We start from the raw sequence: 9,441 nt of genomic DNA, 5'->3' as shown, positions 1-9,441 counted from the left end.
TGTACCAAGACACTTGGAGCATTTCTTTTTAAGATACCAAAATATTTGCTTCAGGAAGAGAGATTGCCAGTTTCCAACTGTGACAACTTAAAAAAAAAAAAAAGAAGAAGATAATGATGCCACTTTATCTGTAACAGAACAAAAAATGCCTCTGACCTTGGATAATTAGAATGTTCACACACAAATGTCTCTGGTTTTTGATTTTACAGTTATCCTTGTCCTTGAAGCCCACACAAATGAGCAAGATTAGACCCCATCTTGGTGGGAATTAAAATCCCAACTTTTATCACTTTGGTCCAGCAGCACCACTTGAATCGAGCAGAATACTCCAAATGCTCTATTGCACAAGGGGAAAGATGTCTTTCAGTCTTCTGTTTCATTGCATGATCCACACAAATCACTTCACTTTCCTGCGTAGCAGCCTCCCCATCTGTAAGAGTCACATGAATTCACTTATTTCAAAACAGATTAATGTTATACAAATGTAGGTTGCAAATTCCAAAAAAGGACAGGAAATTTTTGTTAACAGTTCCTAACAACAGATGACAAGGAGCTAGGAACACATTCTGCTCTAAGGTTAAAAACAAACAAACATTTTTTATCTTATAAAGTCAGAGAGTTTCCTTAGCCTACCAGCCCACTGGGCTGGCACAGTTAAGGCACACTAAACAGTAATATGCATAGCTGGCCACACTTTGACTCCCCAGTCCCAGACCATATCCCCACTTACAGCTGAGTGAACAGGACCGGCTATTGGGAGGGGTCTGGAGCTGGGCTTGAATTCATACCTTTGGAGCTACAACAAGATGCCTTGATCACTTTGCCACTGAACCCTACTTTTTATAAAATAATGGTATTTAAACAGTGTCCCAGGGACGCTGGGGTTAGAAGGGTACCCCGGGGCCGGACCAGGGGGGAAGTAACCACTTACTTACCCCACGCAGAAGCCGGAACAAGCAGGGACACGCGCGCGGGGAGACCGCCAGCGCGGTTTGTAAGCTGCGCTTATATCCAGCTGGGGCCGGGCGACGCCGGCAGGAGACGCCGCCCGGCAGAGATAAAAGGCGGCCCCGGAAGCGGGGCCAGAGGAGAGGCGGGGGAAGCCCGCAGGGAACCCCGAGAGCGGGACCTGTGCCAGCAGGGCACATGTATCCGACCCGACGGGGTCAGCCGAGGCAGCGGCGCTACCTGCAGCAGCTGCCGGGAGAGTGGCGGTGATAGCAGCACCGGCTGCGGCAGAGAGAGCCGCTGCGTTAAAGGAACCAGGAGAGAAAGCTGCGGCTACAGCAGCGAAGACTGCGCTCTTAAAGGAGCCGCGCACGAAAAAGAAGACGACGTCGGCAGCATGACGGGAGGAGGAACTGGCTACGGTCGTAGCAGGAGTGCAGGTGGCGAAACCGGTGAGGCAATCGAGCACGGACCCCACGAGAGAAGTGACAGGCAGCCCGGCGGGGAGCCGGCAGTGGACTCGGCGAGGGAGAGAACACCAGGAACAAGACTCCCAGAGAGAGGGAGCCACAAGCTCAGGGAGTAGGCACCCGGGGAAGTCGGTGGCCTTAAGCCTCCTGACAGGCCGGTAGCCAGGGGGAGCTCATCGGTTGGGGCTTAGGCACCTGGGTCAGAGCCTGGGCTAGGCGTGACATAGGAGTTGGAATTTAGTTTCAGTATTTCGCTCTCTTTTGGGGCTAGCTCGTGATTGTAGTGTTGCGGAGGCCTCGGGACCATACGGGCTAGGGGCAGCCGAGAAACCAGGAGGGGTGAGACCCCTAGGCAGCTTTCAGCCTGGGTAGTTTGGATCCCTGGGATAAGGACCACCGGGAGATTCAGGACCGGAAAAGCGGCGGGGCCGCCGGAGGAAGGCCACTAGAAGATCAGCAGCAGCAGGTGGCGATTGGCCGGGGTGTAGGGGAGGTCGGAGCCCTGTGTGTGCCCGCCGAAGGCGCGACGACCCCGGGAGGCGGCATTAACGGAGACCCCCACCACTGAGCTTACATTCAAAGTCATGGCAGGCGAGGTTAGGGGGCCTCCCGTCACCACCCGAGGCACCTCCCGGGGCCCTCTCGTGAGCTCGTGGCCAGTGAGAACGGCCACTCGGGCTAGAGCAGCCCGAGAGCGCCTGGTCGAGCGGAGGCGGGCACAAACAGCAATTCTGATTTATATACTGAACTGAAGCTACTATCTGGCCAAGACATTGAAAAAGCAGTAAATGTAAAAGATGCAAATAACAAGGATTTCCAAGCTGTTAAGATAGTTTGGAAAATACTGGCACTGAAAATGAATATTAGAGAAGGTTTATTTTTAATTATGCAACACTAACAAATCATGTTTAGGCACCAGAATGTTGTTACCTACTAATAAATATGATAGCATATTCGTAATTTTATTATACATACTGTACAGTAGCAGTATTTGCTAGACTTGACCATAACAGTAAATATCTCTGTTGACAAACCAAACATTTGGGCAGTGCAGCTAAAGAGTGATTTTCAAGTCTCCAGAAAATGGTCCCATCAGTGCATGGATTTTGGTTTTGTAAATATTAGTATATACCTTTCTCAAGGATTCCTTATCCTTTTGGCTAATGCTCCACCATAGGAATCAAAATATTCTCAAGAACAAGACAAATAGTCTCATTTGTCCTTTCAAGTTGTCAGGTGGTTCATAGCTGCTGTGCATGCTGAACTCCTGAGGCCAGCTTGAACCATACTATCCATTACTCTTGCTTTTGCTGCTTTCCCCTCCTAAATCTTTGGGGAAATCATGTATGGACATCTCCCACTCCCACAGAAAGACTAGCTTGGCTTTCTTCTCACAAAAGCCAAAATGACAGAAGCAGAGTACGACAAAGATGCACAAAAACCAGGTAACCCAAAGGGACTAGGAATTCAAGTCAATGTAAACATTTTACACAGTCCCACGTGAAGAGTCTTGACACTCTGCCCCAGCCTACTGCTGTGGGGCCCTGTGCCTGTCTGGTCTCGAGAATGTGCTCACATGCTACCTTGGCACATGCACCTAGTATAGGCTGCTGCGCAAGTTTCAGCAATCTCTGAAGGGGTCCACAGTCACCCTGGGGAAAGCCCAGAGACTCATCTGCCACGACTTTGATCATGCTCTCAGCAGTGGGGTCCCCTCTTGTGGACCCCCTCAGATTGGCTGCAACCCTTGGCGGGTATCCATGGGGCTCCACCTCCCCTACACTCCATCCATGCACCAGCCTTCAGGACGGCCACTTGGTGTCAGTGCAGCTCGCCTTCCAGTGTCATCTTTCTCTGCTCCCCTCGTTGACTGGGCTACAGTTGATTCATCTCAGTCGCTGTGTCCTTGGGGCGTCTTTGAGCTGCCCTGCTCTTCTGCTGTGTCTTTAATTATGCCTGCCTGCTTGCCATGGCTTCCCAGCCGCTCCTATGCTTGGAGCACTCACCGTGCTCTGGCCCTCCCCTGGGGGCCTCTCTGGGCCATCCCTAGCAGAAGGAAAAAAAAAGGAAAAAAAAAGAAGAAAAAACGTTAACAGCAGAATAAGGGGTAGGGCTGTGACCCATCCACACTCACAAATATGATGCCGGTGGCCTCAGCTGTCCCCCAGCGTTGTCCCAGGTCATCTCCCCTCTTGTGGGTCTGGCTCTCTGTCCCATGTTGCACACTGGCGCTGCTTGTACCCGGTGTGGGAAACACCCTCGTCATCCATTCCCCGTAGTGCCTCCCCAGCACTCCTCCCAGTGCCAGCTTTTATTCTGGCCAGGTGGCGTCCTGGGATGATGTCACCCACCCATGCTGGCTCCAGCTGGAAATAAGCATGGCTTACAAACCATGCGGGTAGTTCGTGCTGACGTGGCTCATCTCCCTCTCTTTGGTCTGAACCTGGTAAGTTGGCCCTGGTTTTAGGGCTTTTCTTGTAGGGATGGGCTGTCCCCATCTTGAGTCCTACTGTGGGAAGGGTCTCCTGTCCCCCGGTGTCTGTCCCCCTGGGACATAACCCACCCCTCAAGATGCCTTGGGGCGTCTCAATTTTCTGTTCTGGTTTCCTACCTTGAGGAGCCCAAGGACTGAATTCCAGGGTTCTTCCCCGTACCTCTCAGACAGCGCTGATCAGGGATGCCTGACTTCACTGAGCTTTGTGGAAAGAGAAACTTGTCATATATCAGGCATCAGAGGGGGCTGCTGATAAGTTGCCGACATGAATTATTATCGCCTGTCATCTCTCTTAGTATACTACGTGTAGTTGTGTTTTTGTTAAGTCAATAAACCTTTCTTACCTTTCTACCCCTGAACACATTCTTAATCCTGAAGCCTCTGCAGGCGGCTGGGACACCTCCCCATCAGCTAGTACCATAAATGCTCTACTGCCCATCAGATTGATAAACATTCCCATTCTATTGTAGCATACCATGTCTCCACGGGTAGTAGTTTCCAACTCACGTATGCAACGGGTCTCTCCAGTCCATTGCCCTCTTGGGTCAGGACTCCTCCAATGGTGGTTTCTGAAGCGTCCGTCTGTAAAATAAAAGATTTATGGAAGTCAGGCGTGTGTATCACGACATCCTCACATAAGGCCTTCTTTAGAAGTTTGAAGTTACATGTCATCTCCGCAGGCCATTTTATGGCCCCTGTCCATCATCCTTTCAAGGCTTCCATGAGAGGCGTCGCTATTTCGGAGAAATGGGGTACAAACTGTTGGTAATAGTTAGCTAACCCCAAGAAGGACTGGAGTTGTTTGCTATTCTGAGGCATTGCAAAATTATGGATGATCTCCACTTTGTCAGCCAGTGGTCAGATGGTCCCCCGCCCAACTAGGAAGCTCAGGTCATTGGTTTGCCTCTGGGCTAAGGCCCACTGCCTTGGGTTTGCTGTCATCCCTGCTCTTCATAGTTCAGATAATATTGCCCAGAGGGCTCTCTTGTGCTGCACCCATGTCCATGTAGATATGACAGTTTTGTCTATGTATGCTGTGGCATACCCGGCATGTGGAGCCAGGGTCTGGTCCATCAGGCATTGGAACATAGCTGCTGCCCTGTGGAACCCGAACAGCATATGTATGAACTCATAGAGGCCCCATGGGATTCCAAATACTGTCTTAGCTACAGGTATCTGTCAATACCCTTTGGCTAGGTCCAGCATTGTAATGTACTGGGCCTTCCCTATCCGCTCCACTAGCCCGGCTACATGGTGCATGGGGAACACATCCAAGACTGCCATTGTGTTTAGGTGCCAATAATCAATGCACAGCTTCAGGGACCCATCCAGTTTGGGGACTGGAACCAATGGGCTCCGCCACGGGCTCCTGGAGGAATGCATCACTCCTTGTTCAAGCATCCTCTCAATTTCCTTGCAGATCTCCCTAAAGAGATGACGAGGTATCAGTCACCACTTTTCCCACACTATTGCTCTGGGAGGTGTTTCTCTTGTGTGACAGGTGTCCCGGACCCATCCTGGCTCTTTGCAGAAGATGTCCTTGAATTCCTGCACCATTGCCTGAATTTCACGTCTCTGGAATACTAAGAGTTTCTCTCTGATCTGGACTTGGCCTTCCATCCTAGTCTTTAGCTTTTCCCTGGCCATTCCCTGGGGTCCGAGATCCTCTGAGTCACCTTCTGTAAATGTGGCCCACCCCTCGGGATCGCACCATTCCCGTAAGATTTACATGGTAGATCTACCTCTCTCACTGGTGGCCTGGTCTGTGGACCTCATAGTCCACTGGGCCAACTCGGCAGATTATTTTAAATGGGCCCTGCCATTGGGTCAGGAGTTTGCTCATGGATATGGGTAGGAGCACTAGGACCCTCTGGCCAGGCTTGAACTCCCTCTCTCTAGCACGGGCATCATATTTTTCCTTTTGGCAGTGCTGCACTTTGTGCAAGTTATCCCTGGTGAGGCTCTGGGCCACCTGGATACACTGTTGAAATTCCTGTTGGTAGGCAGCTGGGCTCCTCACACTTCCCGTATCCTGTTCCCAGTTCTCCCCAAATGCTTGCAGCAGACCCCTAGGTCAGTGACTCAGCACAAGCTCGAACAGCAGGTGAAGAACAAGCTCTTCATCGACTCCTGCGCGGTGTCTCAAATCACAAACAATACTAAAGGAAGGAGCAAATCTCACTTCTGTGGGTTGCCCTGTATGCATTGCTGTAGCATCCGTTTTATGGTTCCATTGAGGCGCTCCATGAGGCTGCTGGTCCACGGGTGGTATATGGAGGTCCGCAGATGTCTTATCCATAGCATGCGGCACACAACCCACAGTACTCCTGACATAAAGTTCCACCCTTGGTCGGTGAGGTTCTCTTTCGGTATCCCCACCCTCACAATCCACTTGATAAGCTCCTCCGCTATCTGTGGTGCTGTCAACGCCCAGAGCAGTATCACATCGGGGTAGTGTGTGGAGTAATCAATGAACATCAGTATATACTGGTGTCCCATGCTGCTCCGGGGTAGAGGTCTGACTACATCCATAGTGATCCTCGAGAATGGTGTATCAATAATGGGTAGGGGCTGGAGCGGGGCCCATCCTGGGTGGTCCTCCCTTGTCTTCTGGCATTCAGGACATGCCAAGCAGTGGAGGGCTACCTCTTCCCCTAACCCTGGCCAGAAGAACCACTTGGTCACCCTGGCGATGGTTTTATCTTGGCCCAGGTGCCCCACTGTAGGTTTGGTGTGGGCTAGCTTCCATATTACTTGATGGAACTGGGTGGGGACTACTAACTGTGTTTCCTCCTATTCTGCTGTTTTCTGCTTCTGTACCCGATACAGAAGCTGATTCCTTATCTCATAGTGTGAGGTCCCAACTGGTGCCACCGTCTGGCTGTTCCTGGCATCGAGGGCTTGTGCCCTGAGGGCCTGAAGCTCCCGGTCTTCCTCCTGAGCTTTCCTGAACTGTGGGCTACTGGCCACATTGCGCAGGTCAACCTCATCCACATCATTTGCTCGTCAAGCTCTCCTAACCACATATCGCAGTCCCTGATCCTCCAATGCCCCATTTTGGCATCCTGGACTCATGCCAAGGTGTCACAGATTGGCATCCAGTCCCGCCCGAGCAACATGTCTCATGCCATGTCTCCCTGGTGTTCCATTACCCAGAGCCGGATCTATTGATGCTCAATCTGTTCAGCCTCTCCATGGAGGCAGGCCATCCTCATGGGGCCTGCTTTGCGGTTCCTCTGGGGTGCAATGAGGTGTACCCCTTACTAAGGACTGAGCTCACCATGAGTCTAATGTGGCCTTGATGGGGCAATTTTCTATCCAGGCCTCCACGACCGGACATCTCCAGATGGCGTTGTCTCTGCCTGATGCATAGCTGCAATTCGTTGGCTAGCTTACATCCAGGTCCTTCTGTACTTTGGTTTGTCCTCTCGAGGGAGGTCCAGGCACCATTGTTCAATAAGGCCACTCGGACATTATTTCCACATCAGAAACAGACCGTGTCTTTTAAGCTGCCTCTGTTGGGGGGGTCACCACCTTTCTGCCTCCCTAGGTGGTGTTGTCATGAGGATAGGGTTCTTCTTCTCCCAGCTATACCCCACCTCTGACGCTGCAAAGGCCTCAGCCAGCTTCAAGGCCTCTTCTCAAGTGTGGAGCGAATGCTAGCGGACCCAATGCTGTGTTAGCTCTTCCAGATCTTTCTGGAATTGATCTAGCAGTATCTGGTCTTCCAGGGCATCTCGGTCATAAACTGCAAGGCTCGCCCACTTGTTCAAGAGATCCTGAAGCAATTGTAGCAGGATCCTGGGCCATCTCTCATCTGGCCCTTTCTTATCCCGGAACAGCTTTCGATAGTGCTCTGGGTTAATCTTGAGTTTATACAAGGTAGCTGCCTTGACTCGTTCATAGTCCCAGGCCTCATCCGCTTGGACTTTGCCCACAATGAGTGTGCCCAGTTGCCTGGCCCAGTACCCTTTGTCCAGTCTAGTCATGATTGGGTGACGCTCAAAGGCCTCAATATATGCCTACGGGTTATCCTCCCGGGTCATCTTTGGCATCTTGAATGTGACCAGAGTATGGTGTAGCCAGTCTTACTGCCAGTCTGCTGCTGTGCATCCAGAATCTGTGTGACAGCTTGCAGGTTTTGACTTAGTGTTGTTCTCCTACTATGCCCCTAAGGATTCCTCAAATTCCCATATTTGAGTTAAGTAAATCCCAATAGTGAATCCACTCCCCTATTACTACATTTGTTCCAGAAAGGAGCCAGACCCACTTTCTTCTTTAATAGTGACAAATATGAATTGCAAAAAAGTTCAAACCCTATTTCTTTTGATGACTTCTTAAGTTTTAAACTCCCACTGACTTTTCTTTTAAATTACCTCTGAATAAGGAACCAGTTTCAGGCTCTTTTAGAAAGGAGATCTGCTATGATCAAGTTGAAATAAGGAAGAAGGACCTGGGACTGAAAGCAGAGATGTCCATCTCCTATTTTCTTCCCAAGAAACTCTTATGGTTGGAGGGTTAGGAGCTAGAACCAGGACCCATCTTTTACACGTGGCAAGCCCAGCCTCCTTATCCCCTCACAAAACAGTCCTGGAGATTGGACATTACTGAGTATTGCATTAGCCACTAGTGAATCATCCAGATAGTAGAAGGCTCCAAATTTTGTACAGGGCAGGAAAAGAAAGGAATATATTTAAGTCAGAGGGGACCATGATTGGAAGAGGACCATAGGAAGTATGTGAGCAAAAGGAGCAGCCTAGGGGCAAGAGTACTGAAGCCTACTTGTGGAGAAAAGGGCAAGCTGCAGGCAATCTGACAACTTAACAGGAAGACAGAGCTTAGCCAAGGCTTGTCCTGGGGCTGGTGGTTGACCAGAGGATATAGGACATCAGGAATCAGCCTGATGCCAGGAAAATGGTGCAGACAGATCTCTACACATTTCTAATCTTCTAGCTCTGTATTGTGGAGCCCCAAAGGGCTTGGGCAGGAACTGTTTCATTGATCTTGTTCCTTTAACTATTAAAAGAAGTGGAGCCTTGGGCATTTGCACCCTTTAATTTCTGGAAATCTAAGGGTACAGATATTAAAATGGATCCTCTGTAAGGCATGATCAGGGCATAGGCAGTCAGTCTTAGTGATTCACACTAACTCATGGGTTTACCAGAGTGGAAGCCAAGGTCAAAGTTGAGTATCATGATGTCCATGTCTCAGAATGTCAAGACAAGGGTCAAGACAGGTTCATGGTCAGGGCAAGAAATCAATCCAGGCTCGGTGATTTAAAGCAACATCAAGGTTTAACTGAAGCCAGAGCAGAAAGTGTCTAAGCAGCTAGACCTAGCAGTGCTAGAGCAGAGACAAGGCACTGCAGGAAGTGGGACAGTCTTACAGCTCTCCAACCATGGGTTTATGGCTCCACCCAGATCATCTGCTCCATAAGTGATCACATGGGAGGTCTGATATGCTAGAGCTGGCATTCAGCTAGCTGCATGGTGGTACTGCAATCTGGGCTTCTACCTTCAAGAGACAAAG

Source organism: Alligator mississippiensis, chromosome 5, assembly GCF_030867095.1.
Source record: "Alligator mississippiensis isolate rAllMis1 chromosome 5, rAllMis1, whole genome shotgun sequence".
Taxonomy (NCBI): domain Eukaryota; kingdom Metazoa; phylum Chordata; order Crocodylia; family Alligatoridae; genus Alligator; species Alligator mississippiensis.
Note: the sequence above shows the minus strand (reverse complement) of the source record.